Source organism: Aythya ferina, assembly GCF_964211825.1.
Source record: "Aythya ferina genome assembly, chromosome: 1".
NCBI classification, from domain to species: domain Eukaryota; kingdom Metazoa; phylum Chordata; class Aves; order Anseriformes; family Anatidae; genus Aythya; species Aythya ferina.
Genome location: NC_140296.1, coordinates 163,183,922 through 163,203,682, shown reverse-complemented (window position 1 = coordinate 163,203,682; position 19,761 = coordinate 163,183,922). Strand labels below are relative to the sequence as shown.

The window sequence follows — 19,761 nt, the reverse complement described above, 5'->3', positions numbered from 1 at the left end:
GAAGAGCGCGGGGAGGGACTGGGGGTGGATATGGAGCATGGGAGGGTGGGGTGGGATCACTCCCATTGGCTACTCTCCCTGGTCGTCCTTAGTTTGTGGGATACTGGAGTTCTGAGTAGTGCAGCACTGGTGACAAGTGCCACCTCTTTGGTTTCCCCTCTTCCTCCTCCTCTTTCCCACCCCTCCCCTTTTATCTCTTTTTCCATGTTCTCGCTCCTCCCATTCTCCTCCATTCCTGGCCATTGCACTTTACAGTGACGTCGGAGTTGGATATCCTCGCTCGTGATTTCAGGAGGGGGAGAAGAAGGCAGGGAAGGGGTGGGGTGAGGGGGAGCAGCAGTGACTCTAGTATTTCACTTTTGCTGGCTCCCAGCAGAGAAAGGCATGTGCACGCACAAACGTGTGTGGCAGGAGGAGACAGCAGAAGCAGTGTAATGGACATGCAGGAACATATGCTTGCTCAGGCAACTCTTCCTAAAACTGCCTAGAAAAGAGTAATGTTTGAAGACATGGAGAAAGTGAAGGGGGAAAAACATGATTAACTTGATGATGCACTTATATGTTAGGTATACTGAGGTTCTCGTTAACATTATTTTGTGAAGACTATGGGGGTTTAGGGCTGAAATATATATATATATATTTGCGTATATGCTGAGAAATTTTACTCTAAAATTTTGAATTGTTTGCTGGGGGTGTGGGGGGAGGGAGAGAAGATATGTCTGCAGGTCTGGTTAGTGGTTTCACTATGGCTATTACAGCCACTGAATCTGTGGCAGACCATTGGGATAGTTGGAAAGGAAGTGGGGTCTGAGTCTGGAAAAGCAACCCTGGAGTCAGGGAGGCTTCTGGGAGTTCTGACAGAGGATGCAGGTTTGCACTGAAATGAAAGGAGTTTGGAGAAAGGAGTGGAAAGCTGGGTTGTTATGAATTGCTCACTAGTTGTGGCTTATTTCAAGGGTGGGAGCAGTATATCATATGGGTTAGCCTATACGCGAGTATATACAATAATCTTATACTTGAAATGTCTGTGGAGAAAGCAAAATAAACCCACAATCCTATAAGGTGTCTGGATAACAAACAGTGGAACAGAGCTAAAGAGTAGGGAAAGGTGGGGAGTTTTGTCACTCTCACTTGAGGGGACACCAACCTTGTTTTGGCATGTCCTTTCAGCAAGGAGAGCAGGACAAGAAAGGTTTTCATCCTTCTGCCCTCCCTACCCTTGGCCAGCAGGATGGAACAAAAGGAACAGAGTGCCCTCTGCCAACGCTGGCATGGTGCTGGAGAAAGAAAAAAAAACACCATGAAAGGGTGCATGTGGTGGCGGTGGTGCTGGTGGACTGTTTTGATGCCTCCTTGGACATGTGGAAGTGGGAAGAGGGTGTGCACACCCATGGGAAATACATATGTATATTTACTATTGAATGTACAAGGGAAGTACATGGCTTGTCTTCCTGGCAAGGGGTGTGCTTGAATAAATGCCAGAGAGCACAGAAACTTGTGCTGAGGGCTGAAGACAAGACGTGCAAGGCTGAGATGTGTGTGTACATGTACGTGTGCCTCTGTGTGCAAGAGAGATACTAGCACAAGTGCAAAGCTGGAATAGCCTAGGGTTTCCCATCCCTGCAGTTGTAGTGACAGCTTTCCTGGTGCACCTAGTATCAATAAGAGTGATTTTTTCTTTCCATTGTATCATTTTAGATGCAAGTTAAACTAAAGGAAAGGGAGCAATGGTAGGAGTGAGAAGTTGAACTCCCCCTTCATATGTCTTCTTTTTCCTGAGGTGGGGGCATGGGCCAACCTGTCCCATCCCGAGAGATGTGGCAAAGTCCCTCCTGTTTCTCCTGGGTCTGTCCCAATGTCACAATTACCATGGCTCACCAGGGGGAGGGTCAAGAGAGCCCTGCACTAGGGACATGGGGACATTTCAGGGGACTGACTCTGAATGGAGATGGCAGCCCCTTTATGAGCCACATTTCTTGGAGCTGAAAGCCACCTCTCTCGCATTTGTCACCACACCCTGGTTGATTTTATCTTTCTCTTTTTAAGCCAATAGAAGGCCTTTTATTTATTTACCTATTTATTTTATTTATTTTTTAAAGCTGGGGTGGGGGGAGAGTGGGATTTGCCTGTAAAGTCAAAGAGTGTGAGGAGAGGGTGGGCAGGATTGGTGAGGGGAACATTTTCTTAGATTTCACTGAGGAAATTGAAAGAGGGAAGAGGGGGAGAGTGTTTGTAATGCCACCCCTTAATCTTTGGGGTAAGGGAACTTCTTATTCTTTCCCTCTTCTCTCATTACAAGGACAAAAAGGAGAAAAAAAAAAAAAAAGAAAAAAAAAAAAAAGAAACCAAACAAATTACCAGAGCGATCTGCAATCCAGAACACATGGCAGCTTGTCAGACGCCTCTGACAGCGGCCACCGAGAAGGCGTTCCTTTCATTTGTAAATATTTCTTTTTTATTGCGTTTTTGTATAAATTGGTGTTTCTCTTCTCGTGAATATTCAGGTCGTGGGGTGGGAGGGAGGGGAGTTTGTTTCCATTCTGTTTGTTTTCTACAACTTTTCAGGCTGCGTTTTTGGAAGCGGTTTACGCGGGTCGAGGCCGTATGAATGAGGGAGAGAGAGCGAGCGAGAGAGAGCGAGAGAGAGGAAAATCCTGTGTGTATTGTGTTCCCCCAAGGCCCCCCGTATTGCCCAGTCACCTTATCTTCATGAATGGAAGACGCCGGAACGTCACTTCAAGCCTTGCCAGCAGGGTTTCATGTTTTGATGGGAACACCCCCAATTCCTTTTTGCATATAAACTCTCTGTACCAGCATCTCTCTGTGGAGTTTGGGCCTCAAGGCACTACGCTGTCTTGATAGTGGTGGGGTGAACCATCAAGTTGGCCGCTCAGGTTGGACCATCACTTGACATTAAGAGACTTCTCCAATGCTACTTTGGTTTAGAAATCTTGGACCTGGGAAAGCTTGTGAGAATTTCTGGTATTTCCTAAGGGCTTGGGGGGGAGCTTGACAGCTGGCAAGGGCAGCTAATCTCGTTGGTGGTTATTTCAGTACTTTACATCCCTCCCCACCTGGAACAAGGAAACCTGGAGGGTGGCTCTGCAGGGAAATTAAGCCGAAAACAAACCAAAAAGAAGTTAACGGAACTTTTTTCAAATCTCTTCTCAAAGGTTCTGATTTTTGTGTTCTGGGGTGAAAGTTGGTTCGTATTTTCTCCGAACTGGTCTGTCCCTTGTTCCACTGATTGGCAAATGATAGTTTGCCAAAATCATTATCTAGTGTTGATACTGTGTAGCACTGTTAACACTGGGAGTGCTCTGCAAATATTAACTGTGCCACAAACCACTCAAATGAATGCTCTAGGGCAACCAGAAAAGAAGAACTGGAAATTCTGGACTGAACCACTGGTCTAACTACAGGAGTCTGGTATTTTACCTCCTCCCATAATAAATTAGGCCACGTGTCCATCAGGTTAATTCTTTCTCTATAAGTGATCTTTTCTGGTTGCTTTGTTTATTTCAGTTCTGACAGGTCAACAAGATTTGGGACAGAGGTGAAGGGGAGGGGAAGGGAGGGGCAGGGGGAGGGTGTAATTCATAATCCAGAAAATAAATCAATGATGTTATTAAACTCTGATTATATATTTAGAAATTTAGATTTGGTGTATTTTCATTCTAAGCATTCAAGTGAATCAATCAGGTAATATTAGCAGCAGGTATCATCTATACTAGAATACCACCCATGTGCTGTTTATTACCTGTCCTGAAAAGAATGGGATTTCATACCAGAGCCTGACAATATTCCATATCCCCTACTTTGCCATTTCTCTCTCTCTCCTGTAGAAACACCAGAATTTTCTGGGGTAGTGGCTGGGAACATTTCCCCTTTATGAAAGTTTCTGCACACAAGAATAATGATCAAAAACTATTGTGTCCTCTACAGTTTGTTGACCTCTACTGTATATTTACAGCCAGCCTCCTGGGAAAGATTAGGTGTCTTTGGCAATGTTTCTGACATTTGCCTCCTCAATCTAGCCCCAGGCATGTCTCCCTGAGAGGTATTTCATGAGCCATGTTCTTCTGAAGTGGTACTGGAGTGTATGTACTCAGCTGAAGGAAGATGTGTATGAAGGAGACAGAGGAAATATTCCAAAAGTATCAGAGATGTGTCATGCACAGTGGAAAGCAGCTGGCAGGTAGAACTTGCAGCCGTGGATCTCCACATCATAAACCTTCTTGGAGTATTCACACCAGCTTTTTACTGTAGCGCAACACAACACATGCTGGTGTAGCAGTCCTCTGTCTCCCATCATGCCTTCCAGTGAGGGCACTATCAGAACTTGCCATGTCACATCATAAATAGGAAAGAAAACCTACAGTCAGGACTTGTTGTCTGTCAAGACAATGAAGCACACCGGCCCCACCTTCTTGGCAAAAACTCATCCTGTTCCCTCTGAAATCCAGCATGCGCTGTCAGAACTCTCCAGGTGAGAACCCCAGTGGGTTCAAAATGCTCAGCAATATGCAAGTATGAACTTTGCCCTTAGGGAATTGGTATTTTGATGTCTAGTGCATGGGGGAAGGAAGGCTCCTTTATGTTGTCCTGAAGGATTTGGTGGAGGAGTTAAGAGTTGCCAAGCTGGCCCTCTTTGCTTATGACTTCTTCAGTAATGCATGCTGATGTTGAACTCCTCACTCCAAGAAGACTCTAGCATCCATTTTGAAAAAAGCCCCTTTGCACCTTCAAATCAGGATTGTTTCTCACAGCAACATTGCCAGCAAAAGAGAGGGGGAGACAGAGAATGTATATGATGGTAGTGACAGGTTAGAGTGATCAGAGATACCTCAGGGATCTTTATAGGCAAGTCTTTGCTTTAGAGCTTTCTATCAAATGTGGCATATCCTCCCACCTCCATTGCTTATCAACAGATGGAAGCAAGCCTGGGAACACAGCCAATGATCAGACTTAGGCCTTTCACACATCCTCCACTCCAGTCAAGCAACCTTTGATGAGCTCTTCCCATGGAGAAGGGTGGGAGGTTGCACTTCCCCGTGTATTTTTGGTTGCCAAAAAAAAAATAAAAAAGAAAAAGGGGAGGGGATAAATATGATGAGTGTTGATTAAGGGACTTCGTGCTGACTCTTTGCGCCACTGCTCTAAGGAATTATACTTCACCCTTCCTGCTCAATCCAAGCTGGCAGAGGGTAGGGTCTGATTATGCTGCCTCTCTGTGGCATATGCCTGGCTCATAACCCGAGCCCCTGGGAGCTGTGTGCAAGAAAGGAGCTAGATTGCTGGCAACAAATGGGGACAGACTCCAAGCCACAATCCCCGCACCCACTCTTTCCCATAAGTGCTTCCCTGCTGCTGAACACACCTGGCGTGTCCACCTGGAACACACCTACCATGCTGCTGGATGCTGCAGGGCACATCGAGATAGTAACTAGTGGGACCCGATTGTCGTCCCCACAAGGGCTTATTTTCAATTTGCAGCCAAATAGATTTCCAAGCCATAGACCCTTGCTGCATTCACCCACCTATACTCCCTGTGTCTCCCTCCCTCCTTTCCCCTCAAAGGCAAGCTGGGGCGCTGACTGTCTCACTGGCAATATGAATGCTATTGCTTCATCCTCATCACAGGCTCTCTGGACCTGCCTGGGGCTGACTGCAGACAGACCTGGGTGTCTGCCATTAGAACAGCAACAACAACAACAAAAAACTTAGCAATTGGCTTTGAGTTCTTTATTCATATCTTCAGCATCCCCGAATTCCTCTCCTAGCCATGCCATTTGAGTGAATTCTGGCACCCTTCTGTCATTGCTGACAACATAACTGACACAGCATGAATCTGCTTGTGTAAAAAAAGGCGGTGAAACTGTATCTCAGAGACCGGGACTCAGGTCTGTCAATGCCAAGGGTACAGTCTCCTGGGTGCTGAGGTAAAGGAAGGTCTCTGCAACGTGTTAGTAGCTACAGATCTCTTAACCTGCTGGCCTCCTGCCATTCAAAGCTCACAGCAAGCGCTGGTATGCACTCCAACAGGTCAGATGAATTCCTTGCTGTGGGACAGGGGTTCCTCTGGGCATGTGTACACATACAAAACATACTGGGGAAATGAAATACACATGAACAAGCCCAGCACAGCAGGAAGCTGTGAGGCTTGTGCGCTCGTACGCACATAAACACACATATATATGGTACATTGCAGTACACTTAATGACTCTGTCCCACAATGTGTTTTTGCCAAGTAGGAACAACGTGACCTTTCCTAAAGTTCTTCTGGTAGTTATTTAATTTATGTATTCACTTTGTGACTTTTACATATCTGCTTTCTTGACTGCAGCATTATTGTGTAAATATATGTGTATATATGTACAGAAACTAACTCAAGCAATTATATTCAGGTGGGGAAAAGGGTGGTTTTTATATCTGTACAGTATTTCCTTATTAAATAATGGCATGGGGGGGTGGGAAAGTTAACTTCTAAATTGTGGTTTTATTGGTCTGTGGTGTTTGAAGTTGTTTCAGTGGTTGCTTTTGCTGGTTCGGAAAGTTTATCTGGATGTTATATGTGTGTGCCAAGAAAGGGTCCCCAAACAGGGGAGGTTTGGGATTGGTGAGGGGTGGTGGGTAGCAGAGGGTGTTAAAAATTTCCTGTAATAAAAGCAGTGTTGATTGCTAGGGACTGTTTGTGTGAGGCACAGGGCTGTTTCCTTCTCTATGTGCTTTGCTATTTGATTACTTTCTCTTCCCTGGTCCATATTGTCTTCCCTCTGGGATGTCAGCAGACTACATTTGTTACTACAGGGATCTGTGGGCCTTCATCTCCTCCTGACCAACTCTTCCATCTCCCTCTTTTCGTGGCCTTTCCAATACCTGTGGGAGGGGAGGTGGCACCATCTCGGACCCTTTGTGCCAGTCTTACCCACTTTACTTCCTCTGCTTTAGGTACTCTTTTTCATTCTTCTGAGCAGAACCTCATTTTCAGGTGTTCTGATCTCTTCAGCAGTTTACTGCATCATCTCCCCAGCCTTCTATCTACTTATTTCCCATTTTACTCATGTTGATTTTTCAATTTCATCTCTATGCCTCTTCCCTCACAGTGACTTATACCAGCTGTTCGCCCACTGTGTTCCTCTTCTGTCTTGTCGCTCTGTTGTCTTCATTGGACTGTGCAATGCTGTGCGGAATAGTAAAGGCCAGGCCTCTTCTTATCTCCTGGAAAATTCTAGCCCTGACCAGGATTTTAGATGGTGATATTTGGTAGTTATTTTTGACTTTTCTGTCAGTTTTACTGAGATGGAGTTCTGCTCTTACTTGCTCAAGAAATAAGAAACAACCAGTCTGGCAAACTAATTATTGCAAGGAAGTAAACAAATTGTCTTTTCTGAGAAAGCCGAGTGAGAGAATATCCTTTCCTTCCTTGATGGCTGACTGGTGAGTTTATAGCAGGGGGAGTTATAGTTTTTATCCAATCCAGTTTGACCCATATCAGGGTCAGTGGAGTCATTCCCTTTTACTCTGCATCAATTAAGTAAGGCTTCTGGAAAGAAGTATGCTATCTTTTAGAAGCACAGGGCTCTCTTCCTTTACTGACTAGACACCATTGGCTTCTAAATTCCTACATGATGTTCTGCCATTGCAAACCTGGGAGTGAGTGCCGGTAGTATTTTGTCCCTTTCTGTTTGGCAACTTGACACTAGATAACTAGGGTTTGTGGTCTAGCACCAGGAAAGAAAGCGATGGGGTATGACATGGTGAATATGCAGAAACAGAACCAGTGTGAAACAGGTAGGGGCTCTAGGCAGATGCCAAGACACCTCCTTCCTTGCCTTTTGGACAACTTGCATTGGTCCTTATTGAATCACCATCAACCAACCATCCTCTGCAGGCTGGGACTGCCATGCATGCTGCCAGCTGCTCATCTGTGAAGACATTTGGGTCTGCTGGTCACAGTCTGAGAAAGGGTCAGTCAGCCTCGCTCTGTAAGTGCATGTACTGCCATGTGCCATGGTCTCTGAGGGTTCAAACTGTACTGTGTGCAAGTATACGGGCAGTGAAAGGAGCAATGGAAAGAGACAGCATACCCAGAGGTTATCCGGAGCAGTAGCCTTTTCCCAGCTGGTTCTGCCAACTCTTGATCACCATGCACCTCTGGTTTCTGGGTGGGAGGAGCCACTACAACCACGTGGGAAAGGTGCTCTACTCAGAAGAGTGAGCAGGGTGGACATCCCCCTCATGTACCTCTGCTGTGACCTTGGCATGGCTGTCCCAGCATGGTCCACAGTGGGCTGTGTACTTGTGAATACATGACTGCAAATACCCGTCAGTCTGGGAGGAGGTGTAAGTCTGAAACTGTGCATCTGAGTGACTCCTGGCAGAACTCTAAACATAAATAAAGTCAGAAATCACTGGCCTGTCTGGTGCTACACCAACAATGTGCATCTGTATGGCAGCCATCTCCTTAGGAGTACATCCTATAAAATTAGCTTTCGGCCAAAACATTGAGTTGCCTTTGTCACTGTCACTAGGTTCCTTTCTGTGTTACTGCTGCTTATTCAATGTGCCATAAACACGACATACCTGCAGCATCTGCAGGGTGTCTGGAGAGAGCACATATATTGCATGGGACTTCTATCTAGATCCATGGGCAGTGGCTGGTAAGTCCCATGTCACCCAAAGAAAGATTATACCTGCCCCTGAACAGACGAAAATTAACTAAGGGGTAAGACGATAGCTTTGTGCTTTCTCCCTCTGTTTTCCTTCCAGGCCTTGGAACCAGATCCATCAACACAGGCCAGTAACTGTGAAATTCAAACTTCTCAAAAGCTACATGGGGGTTTAGATGCCTAGAATGTCCTTTGTGGATTCTCTTGCTTGTGTGGGCCTCTTCCTGTAATACATTTTGCCAGGACTCTTCTCCCAGGAACTCACCATGCTTGAACATAGCTTTGAGGGGTTCCCTCTGCTTGGGATCATCATGTGTATGTTGCATGCCTATTGCTACTTGTCTGTATTTCTTGCATGTGTCTATTTGTGGGGAGCAAGGGTGGGTTCGTATTTGTATGTGTATTTATGCGGCCTGCGCACATTTGTATGTGTGATGCCACAGCCTGTATGTGTGCTTAGGTGTGTGTACGCATGTTTTGAGCCAAGCAAAAAGTATTTGAAGCCGTATGCTGCTAAAGCCAGGTGATGGGCACCCATAGGTACCTTGGCAGCCCTGTTGTTGCTCTTGCTTACCTGGTAGGCCCTGGCATGGCTGCTTTGTTAGGAGTCTGGAGGACCAGTCTGCATCAGTGACAAGGCTGGGACACAGACCTCCTGAAGATGGTTTGAATACAGCACCAGAAACTTATTCCATACTTTCATTCACGTCTGTGCTGAATCCACTGTGCCACATTTTCAAACCATTGTGCCACACTCATTACCTACTTAGGCCTTAACTGGCAAGTGGAGCAGGAAGACAATCCTGAATTGACTGGTAAAGTCTTTCAAGAGACATCTGGTCAATCCTTCCCTGTGACTCAAACAAGAGGCTTCCTTGCCTGTCTTTTTGCTGTCTTTTTGCTGCTTTCCAGGGCAGTGCAAGCACTGTAAGTCCACTTGCAAGAAAGCACTAGCCTGTCCTTTCTTGCTTTTGGATCAGACACAAGCTGAGCTGTGTTAGCCTGATCTCTCATGCCCATTATATAGAAGAACTTTACCACTGCTTCTTGGATCTGGGATCTTGCAAATCCCCAGTTCTCTTCAGAGGAGATGGTAATTAGGAAGGGTGGGAGGGAGTGAATCTTCTGCAGCCATCCTTCATCCCATTCATTTCACAGAGAGATCTCTACACTAGTAGCACCAGAGAGAACAACCTGTTAGGAGGGCCCTACAGTGCCAACCAGTACAGTGCTTTGGCCAAACTGCTGGACAAGACACTGCTGTCCTCTGTTTGCAGCCAGAAAAGACAATCAGGACCTGTTGAAGAGATGCCATGATTAATCAGATGAGGAAGGAGCAACACCTAGTGACTAGTGCCCTCATCATATACACCATCTTAAGTCTGCTTAACCAGCCCATTAATGTCGGTGTCACTGGGCCTCTTTGATAGCTTCTTTTTATGTAGATATATATAAGATGTAACAAAATAATCTTTGGACTCCAGTGACTCCTTCAATCAGACCACATCCTTTCACCTCTTTTGCTTTCTACCATGTTCAACCGTTCTTTCCATCACATTGTATCCTGTGCTCTGCCAGGCTTGTGTTTTATGGAAGAGAAGATATACATGTATGTGTGTATGAGTATATGTATGTGTGTATTTTATGTATTATTACTATTATCAACATGCTATACACCTAAAAGCTCCTAGCAAGCTGGAGCCTTCAAGAGGTGCTGTAGGAAATGACTTTCCCACTAGACAACGGTCAGAGTGGACCTTAGCAAAGAAAGCTGTTAGCTTTGAAGGCCTCTTTGCCTGTCCAGTTGCTTTTGTTATCTTTGGAGCAGGCTCTCTCTCACATGCGGTCAGAAATGCAGCAAACTGCTCTTTTTAGCTTTGCATTTTCAAAGTTTCTAATGTGGAAATAATGTCTTTGTTGATTAGTTGTTAATTTCTTTCATTTATTTGTTTGTTTTCTGCAGTCCTTTTAGTGGGAGCAGGGAGGTGTTTTCAGCAATACAACTTTCCGAGACCTCAGTTCTGTGCAGTTATTGTTTGTATGGTTCAGCTGTGTTTGGGGTCTTTCCTTTGTATGTGTTTTTCCTGAAAGGCAGGGCTATCTTGAAACGTCTCTTTGCCAGTGACCAAAGCACCATCTGTATTTGGAGGCAAGGGCTGGTCTATAGAGGAGGCAGTAGCCTTTTGGGAAGTAGCTTTTCACTGACTTCCCTATGGAGTCACAGAAGGCAAGCTGTTATGCACAGATGTTTGTTTGTTTGTTTTTATTTATTTTTTTCTTTTTGTTTTTCTTTTTCTTGCTACTCCCTCTCTTTTCCTTCATTTTCTTCTTTTTCTTGATTTTTCTCTGAAAAAATGTGCGTTACTTCAGTGAGCTTTGGCCATTGCCCCCAAGGCTGCTGTGAGGTGGGGAAAAGGTGGGGAGAAAGTGGAGAGGGAATCTGACCCCTGGGTCCCTCCCTCCAGAGGCTACATGGAATTGCCCCTGTGAGGAGGGAGAGAGGCCCTTTCGGGTGGTTTCTGTGGTGATTCCTTGGGCAGGCCTTGTGGCTGTTGAGGGACCTGACCCAAAATCCATTGGTGCCCAAGAGAGAACCCTTGCTTTCATGGGACTCTGGTCTCAGGCCAAGCGGGTAAGCTGGGGAAAGACTCTCACCCACCCATGTGTGGGCAGGAGGAGGGGAAAAGAGGACAAACAGGCAGAAAAGAGGCCGACTGATCTGGAGTGGCCTGAGCCACCCCCTCACTGCCCTCTTTTTCCTCCTCCCCACACAGGCCTCCCCAGGCCAGAGTGGGAGCAAGGCCATGGAGACAGGTCAATAACCCTGCCCAGGCCAGAGCTGTCCAGCATTGCCTCCCCTGAGATATCTGCAACTGGACAGGGCTGCCCCTCAGCTTGGACAATGCCATTCAGGGAGGAACAAAGTCACACAGGCCATGAAGTAGGAGTTAAAGGTGGTGCATGTGTATCTGCCCAGAACTCGATGCCATGCCACCTAACAGAAAGCCCGGCACCTTCATCCTTTGGCACATGGAAGTGGCTGAGAGCTGTAGTGTAGGACTGCTGTGTCTGCTAGGGTTGGGGCAGGTAGTGTCTCTAAAGCTGGCACTGGTCAGCTTTGGCTGTATTTGATTTCTAACTTATGTACATTTACTTTTGAGAGCATGTTTGATCAGCTCAGTCTATCAACCAAAAGGAAAAGAAATACTCACCTCTAGTGTAAGTCTTCTACTGCCCAACACGGCTACCTCCTCTTCTCTTGAGCTGTTAGTATCTTGTGGTGAACTGGCCACCCATCAGGCTGTTGTGCACAGCAGATATTTCCCTATCCACTTCTGAGACCATCTTTGCCTAAATTTTGCCTCCTTTTCATCTCCTTTACACACGCACATGCATGCGCGTGCACACACACACACACACACACGCCCACCTCCAACCTCTCCACTGGTGAAAATCAGAGCCACAGAGACATGAGTGCCAAATGACTTTTTATTTCTCAAGTAAATGATTTAAAAAAAAAGGTTTTGCTCTTTTTCATTTTCTTTTTTTTTTTTTTTTCTTTTTTTTTTTTTTTCTTTTTTACATATGCAAATGTAAAAGGGAACTGACAGTGAATTGGTGGTGGCGAGAGGAAATGGGATGTTTTGTAACCCTAGCTGCAGTAAAAAAAAAAAAAAAGAAATAAAAATAAATTAAAAATATTTAAAAAAACACAAAAAGAAAAAAAACTTGAACTATTTTGGAAATATTGTGAATAATTTTTGATATAAAACTAATTTTTATGTAGCATGAAAACCACCAAAATAAAATGATCAAGAACAAAAGCTGTGCAGAGGGTGTTTTTGTTTAGTTTTTGAGGGAAAAAAGAAAGAGAGAAGCAGTGTTATATGAGAGAGGGATGATACTGCTATGGCTTTTATAGCAAGTTTAACAATATCTGATGTTTTTCTTCAATCTTGGTTACAGGAGTTTTGTGATTGTTAAAAGAAAAAAGAAAAAAAATCACAACTCACATTTTATATGAAAAGAAGATTTTATCTCTGCTGTGGAGAAAGTCTTGAAAATAAGAATGGAATTAATCCAAAAGACTCAAAAAACAAAAGGCAAATTAAAAATAATAATGAATTGCTTTTGAGTGTTAACAGTGTTCATGATTCTTTTTCTGCTTTATTTGTCCTTTTTGAGCATTTGAGGTTGCAGTACTGCAGAGGCAAGAGTGAAGGAGGTCAGAGAGAAAGGAGGGGTTAACAAAGTTTTGAATTTTGCTCTGTGAAGCACAGGAGTTAAGCATGGAATTTTTTGTATCTCCTCCTGAGTAAGGGAAAATGTTACTGTCTTTTTGCAAGCTACGTTGGCACCCTTATTCATTCCTTTTAGAAAAAAAAAATCAAAATACAAGTGTAAAAGGAAGTAGTCTGCATCTCCCAATTCCAAGCAAAACAGTTTGTTTTCTTAGCACTCCGGTCCCTTTTAGAAATTATGGAGATTGTCTGCTGCCCTGAAGGAAGCGGGATCCTAGTGCTCTTTGGCTCCTGAGAGGCTCTGATGCTAGGTGCTAGAGCACTGGATGGGTAGCAGCCATCCCACCCTGCCAAGGAGCAAGAGATTAGTCCTTTGAATTGTCAGAGGACAGGAGATGCTGGTTTCTGGACTATCCCATGGAATCTGGTGGGTTTCTCTGTCCATTCTGTCTTAAAAACACTACTTGTACCTGTGTGAATCAGAGCTGAATATGAATTTCATCTTCCATCCATCATGCTTTTATCTTCCACTTGATCATTAAAACACTTCACCATCAGCTACCAGGGGACCTTCTCTGTTACCTCTGTCCTTTCTGTCTGAGAGTCTTCTACACTGTGGGATGCTGTGCTAGTGTGCAGTGTGTGCTCACCAGCAAGAGAGTGTGGTATGGGGTGAGAGCAGCACTGTGACTCTATGACCCCCAGGCTTTCTTGTCTCCTCCATCTGAGAGGTGCTCTATCACTCTCTCTTCTATAATCAGCAGGACGCTCCATGGAGGATGTGAGGAAGTGGACCATGCAAGGGACTGAGCATCTGAGGGACCTCAGCTTCAGCATGGAAAATGCATTCTGCACATCAGATCTGCTGGCCTGACAGCACATAGCTGGCTCTGGTAGTAGGAAAGGAAAAGTCAAAATGAAAATCTCAGCTTTGGGGACTTTCTTCAGGAAATATCTGCAGCAGAATGAGTGTAGTGGAGAAAAATAGGTAACATCGCCACACAGGTGGCTAGGAGTAAATATGTGGCCTGGAAACATGCATCTGGGTGGAATACTTTTTGAAAGCAATTGCCTGGAATTGGAGGGGAATAGAGCTGAAAACAAACAAACAAACAAAACCAAAACAAAACATTGGCAAATGCTCTGAAGACTCGGATTTCCAAGCATAATGTTTCAGAGTCTGGAACCAGGGCTTTGGCCATGTGTTATGCTAGCTGGAAGTTCAGCCAGGGGCCATTCTTGCACTCCAGCCTCTGCACTCACTCACGTTCCTTTCCCTAGAGTGCATCAGCAGGCTCATTCTCTTTCCTTAGACTCCAAGGGCTGGCTGTGCCAGTAGTGATGGAGTGGATAATTTCACTCTGATCTCACTCTGGGGGCAGCTTGCACTTTGCCCACCCTGTCTCTACACCTCACTGCTCAGATCTCCCAGGTTTTTAGAGGTAGACATTTTACAAGGCCAGAAGAAGGGCAAATATCCTTCCAGTACACACACATATGGCAAGGGCAGGAGTCTAGAGTTTTTGAGCACTCCAACCCTAGTTGTTCTCCTTGAAATATCTATATCTCTCTGTCTTTGTTAATGTGAGTGCTGCAAGGTTTGTTTGCCCTCACAGATGATTTGCATGGTCCATCACAAAGCCAAGATTCTGTCAGTGGATAAGAGCTTTTCTATGTGTCTTTTCTGCATTTGAACAAGGGACCTAGAAATTTAGTTAAAGATATCTGCAAGTATGCAAGTCCCACACCTATGTGATATTTGCTGATGTATTTCACTCACTGGAATAAACAGGCTCAGAGCTCCTCTTTGGCCTTCCACAAGTAGGGACTTTTCCAAGTGGTAAATCCACTTCCACTGGCTCTGGTGGCCCTTTCCTCTGCCAAAATGTTCCTTTTTCAGCTGTTGCAGCTGAACCTTGCTGTGCTAAGACACAGGTGGAAGCATTCCATTTTGGGACTAAAGAGAGCTAGTTGTTATGAACCAGCCACTTCTGCTGGCTCTGCAGCTTCATATTGCTTAGGGATTAACCGTTCAGATGCTCTCCTTTCTCCCCAGGCCACTTCAGGGCTCTCTGCGTGCTGCAGTGACAGCCTGGTTTGCTGTCCCTGCTGACCTTCCCCTTCTTTATATGCAGAGAGTAAAAGCTTCATGGCCGCTTTCTTATCTGAAGCATTAGATTAAAACTGGAGAAGCATGATGTTTTGGACCTGTCTCTGTGGCTCACTGATTAGTTATCCTTGCTGAGGAGGCGAGAGACCAAGGTCTGCCAGCTGCAAAGTTAAGCTTTGGGTAAGCGATTGCCCTTCAGCTGCAGGTTGCTGCTGTGCTCTTAGCAGAGGGGACATGCACTGAAATGTTAAATGACTTCCACCACACACTTGCCACTCTTTCAAGATTTGTGTGTAGACTTATGTCTAAGCAGAAAAGAGGAGGCTGGTTTACTTCTTGTCTATTTGCCTTGCCCCCAAAAGAAAATTTCCCCCCCAAAAAGAAGAAAGGTTCTTTCCTCATTTGAAGCTCAGACTATTGCATCTTTATCTAAACTAGAGTATTGTTTTTCAGGGGTAGAATAAGGCAGATCTTTGGCTGGTATCCACACACAAGCATTAAGTACGTTTCTACAGCCTTTCTCTGAAGGAAAAGTCCAGCTTCTGCTGAAAAGGGTAGGGGCATTTTCTGTTCCTCTTTGACCTTGAAGGATGAGCTGCAAGTCCAGAATCTTAAACACGTAGTGCTTGCATGGCTTGCACTGCATGCTGACTACACCCCCTGGTTAGATGGGGGGATGTATGGGGGCCAGCAGCACTGAATGCAGAGAAGAAATCATTAGCTAATGCTTGTGCCATATTTTCAGCAAGTAGAGAAGGGTTTTTAGAAGCACTTGAGACATTAAAATAAACCTCATTTAATTGAAAGCCAAATGTGCTTAGCTGTTCAGATGCTTGCTAAAATTTCCACTACAAAATTTAAGAATGTTTATCCTTTCTAAAAAATTCCATTATAAAGGAACTGCAGTATTCAACAGTCAGGTAGACTAACAGCTCTCCTAAGCCTACAAAACTGTGGTAATAATCTCAACCGCCAACTCTCAGAGGATGCGGGAGCTCCCTCCTCGACAGTTGGAAGTGGGTAGCACACTGGCTGGAATTTCACCAGAAAGGGAATGCATGTTGCATGCAAGCAGTGGCTGGTGGCTTCAGAGCTAATTTTGTGTTGCTCAAAATGACTCCATTGTTCCTAACAACAACAGTGTTGCTGCAGAATTGGATGGTGTTGGAATCAGTCATTAATCTGGCAAGTACCAAGTCAAGTGAGATGTTTTGCCAGGAAGGTGAAACCCTGACATAAAATTGATCAAAAACATTTAGGTGCTGCTTTCAAACAAGATTTGTCCCTTCGATGCTTTGCACTGCTGTAATCCTTACTTCAAAGAGTTTGCAGTTTTGATGCCAAACTAAAATACATTGATATTAGCATTTACAAGTTAATTGACAGATGCCATGGTTTACATATATTATGCAAATATCCTGAAATCTTGCATGTATTTGCATCTATTTTTCTTCAGATTAAATGAAACGTACATATTATAGGGGAAGTAATAGGAGAAATAACTGAGGGGAAATAGGGGAAATAACCGAGGCACCAAGAGATCTGATAAGCTAGGTTATTTAATGGGGCCTGTTGTATGAGCCGTGGTAAAGCCAAGGGGCAGGGGGGAAAGACATCTAACATTTTCATGTACTACTTTCATGGTTGCTGTTTGGAGAAAGCAATGCACAAAAGCGCACAAATTTATTTGGGATGTTGTTAGCAGCAGTGCAGGAAATTTGTGCTGGGAGACATGATTTTAAATGCTGGGACCTCAGCCTGAAGGGATAATCAGGGGTTCTGCCTGTTTTTGTGTTCTATTTGTTTGTCTGTGTGTTTGTTGGTTTTTTTTTTTTTTTTTTTTTTTGAGAAAGAAATAGTCACTTCTTTGCATCATTGTGCAAACATCACCAACTGAACTCCCTTCACATGATAAGGGAATGAGAATTTCATACTCAGGCAGGGGAACAGTGAGGAGGTGAGTGTGTAATCCATACACGAGCAGCAGGCCACACATCAGACATCAGACTTGCCTGTCACCACTTCAGTACCTGGCAGGATGTTGTCTTCTTCTTATTACCCCTCTGGAGGTCATGAAGGGAGGACAGTGCTATTTGCAAAGCCATGCCCAAAGCAATCAGCTTCTGCTTCAGGTGAGTTTTGTGAGAAATCTTGCTATTCTGACAGTGTTCTGGTTTTCTAGCTTCTCTCCACTTCTTCCATTGAGCAAAGCCTTGAGGGTGGATACCTCATCCCAGTCTTGCCCAAAGAGAGGTTTTACTGGCTACATTTTTTTTTTTTTAGTTAGTTTGTTCTGCTCTTACAGGCAGAATAAGTAATGGAATGTATGGGCCTTACCCAGGGAAATGCTGGGCAGTACAGACTCTCTAGGATATGTGCAATGCATGGGGTCAGCCTCTTCCGCTACTCTGGGGTGACTTCTCTGAGCTGATCATGGAGGCTCTACCACGAATCAAAACACAACTCATGTTCCTTCCTTGGAAACTCACACATCAAAATCTTAGTGTACACCTCATGGGTAGTCCTGCACATCCCTCTTCTGCTTTTGTCAGGCTGCTACAAACTCTCAGCTTTTACAGGGAGGCTGTCAAAACATTGAATAGAAAATAATTTCCTTTTTCAGTTCCACCAATGTGCAGTAACACCTCAGGCTGTCATATTGGCGAGGCTTCATCAAGAACCTCTTTGCACCATGCACAGTGTTCATCCAACTTGCCAGCTCTCGATGAAGTTTGTCCAAGACAGCCTGGTCTCTGAATAGTGACTGAACTTCCCAGACTGCTTCTTCTCCAGCTTTGCTTCCAAACTGTGCAGGATGCTTTGAAGTGCAAACAAATATGCAACTGGACAGAGGTTGACCAATCTTCCTTCCCTCTTCAAAAGGCTAGGTTGATAAAAACAGTTTTCCTAAGGTTACAGTTCAGCTAAGTACAAGTTCCAGCCTCATAATCACACCAAAATTTTAGGTCTGTCTTGCCAGTGCCCCTTTAAATTATGCATACTCCTGCTTACACATTCACTGCCACTCTTCAAATATTCAAGGGTTCCTTACATTTAATTTCAGATGGTTTACTCTCTCCAGGGAGGAGGCAGTGTTTTAAAAAGAAATTGCTGACGGGAAAAGTAGAGCTTACATGACTTGCAGCAAGCAGCAATTTGTGTTCTTAAGAACATGCATGTCTTGGACATGTAAATTTTACTCATTTTCACTTCAAGGGTACATGTGACATACAACACTGCTTTCCCATCCAATAACATTATCTAAGCTTAATGGTTAATGTCAAGTTTTTATTAACATTTACAAGTGCATTGGGAGATTAATTTGTTTACTTGTATTATGCAAAACTGATTTAAGATCGTGGTTTGCATTTACACACATTTACATAGTGTTTCCTGATTAATACATTATAATACACACAAATCATGTGTAAATTGCAGGCTCACATCTGCAACATAAACTTCTTTTTGTGCAGTGTAATATTTGACTTGTCTGGCAAAACTTTTCCAGCAGGTTGCTGTTGGAGTCGGGATGTGGTGGGAAGGGAAGGAAGGACAGGGATCAGAGGTGGCTTTTCCATGGAGAAATCTTTCCTTAGCACCTGTTACTTGCCAATGCCCTGCAGCTGTGAAACAGAAGATGAGGATGCCAAGAACAGCTGGCAACAGGATGAGTTTCATGTAATGCTGTGGCCCTGGGGTCAGGATGCTGTGAACAAGAAGCTTAGCTGACTTGAGGCTTGTAGTGATACGGGTGAGCAGCAACAGTAGGGAGGGAAAGGGCCAGGAAACGTTGCTGCCTGTCATGGCCTCATAACTTTGGCCCTGGTCCTCCTAAAGGGGCTCAGCTGGGTGCAGTGGAGACCCCAATGTGCTCTGCTCTGCTCCCCAGAGCACCTCTGGCTGGGGACAGAGGTGAGCGCTGAGGACAGCACACAGCCGGCTGGCGTGGGGATGACCAGCGGAGGGTGCAGAGAGAAGGACAGCGATGACCACCAAGCACCTGGTGTGGGACTGAGACGGGGACCCAGAAAGGCAGCACCCTTGCGCTGAACACGGGGGCAAGGGGACACTGTGGGTATTTCCCCAGTGTAGCGTCTTCCTAAGGGAAAGCGCGGTCGAACTCAGGCTTGCCTCATCTCTCTGAGGCCCTAATCCTACTATCCTTCCTCCACCAGTCACCACCTTATCCTTCTCTTCCCTATGCCCTCACCCCCCTCCGGTTCTTCTTTCTGTAAATAATTCTTTCTGATTTTGGACAAGCAGGGATCAACAGATTCTGGAGGGGGGGCGGGGAAGACACTTGTTTTGTTTTGTTTTCTTTTCTTTTCTCTCTTGAATTTTGGTGTTTGAACTTGAAAAAAAAATTAATATATATAAATATATAAATATATATATTTAAGCAAATGGATTTCCTGAAAAACTATGAAAGGAGTTGATTTTCTCCCTCTTTAATTTCTCTTGTTTCTCATAGCGGTTTGTTTTTTGGGGAAGAGGGTTTTTGTGAACTGTTGAGATTTCCAGTTCAGCGTTGTTTAAAGGATGTGGAGGAAAAGAAAAAAAAAAAAAAGAAGAAAACAAACAAACAAACAAACAAAAACAACAAACAAACACATGAAAACCTTTGTGATGTACAAAATCTGTAAATAGTCAAAGATACTTTCTCTTTTCTAACAACAAATTATTTCTGTCACTTTATATTCAAAAATAAAGAAAACTACCACAGAATATCAGGGTTAAA

The 19,761-nt window shown here is 44.5% G+C and overlaps 1 long non-coding RNA gene across 1 annotated transcript; it reads left to right on the top strand.

Moving 5' to 3' along the window:
* The first annotated feature begins 16,909 nt into the window (after window positions 1-16,909).
* Window positions 16,910-19,660, top strand: LOC311440060. Its single transcript, XR_014695188.1, has 2 exons — window positions 16,910-18,774; window positions 18,913-19,660. It is a non-coding gene; the product is annotated as an uncharacterized lncRNA (long non-coding RNA).
* Window positions 19,661-19,761: the final 101 nt, after the last annotated feature.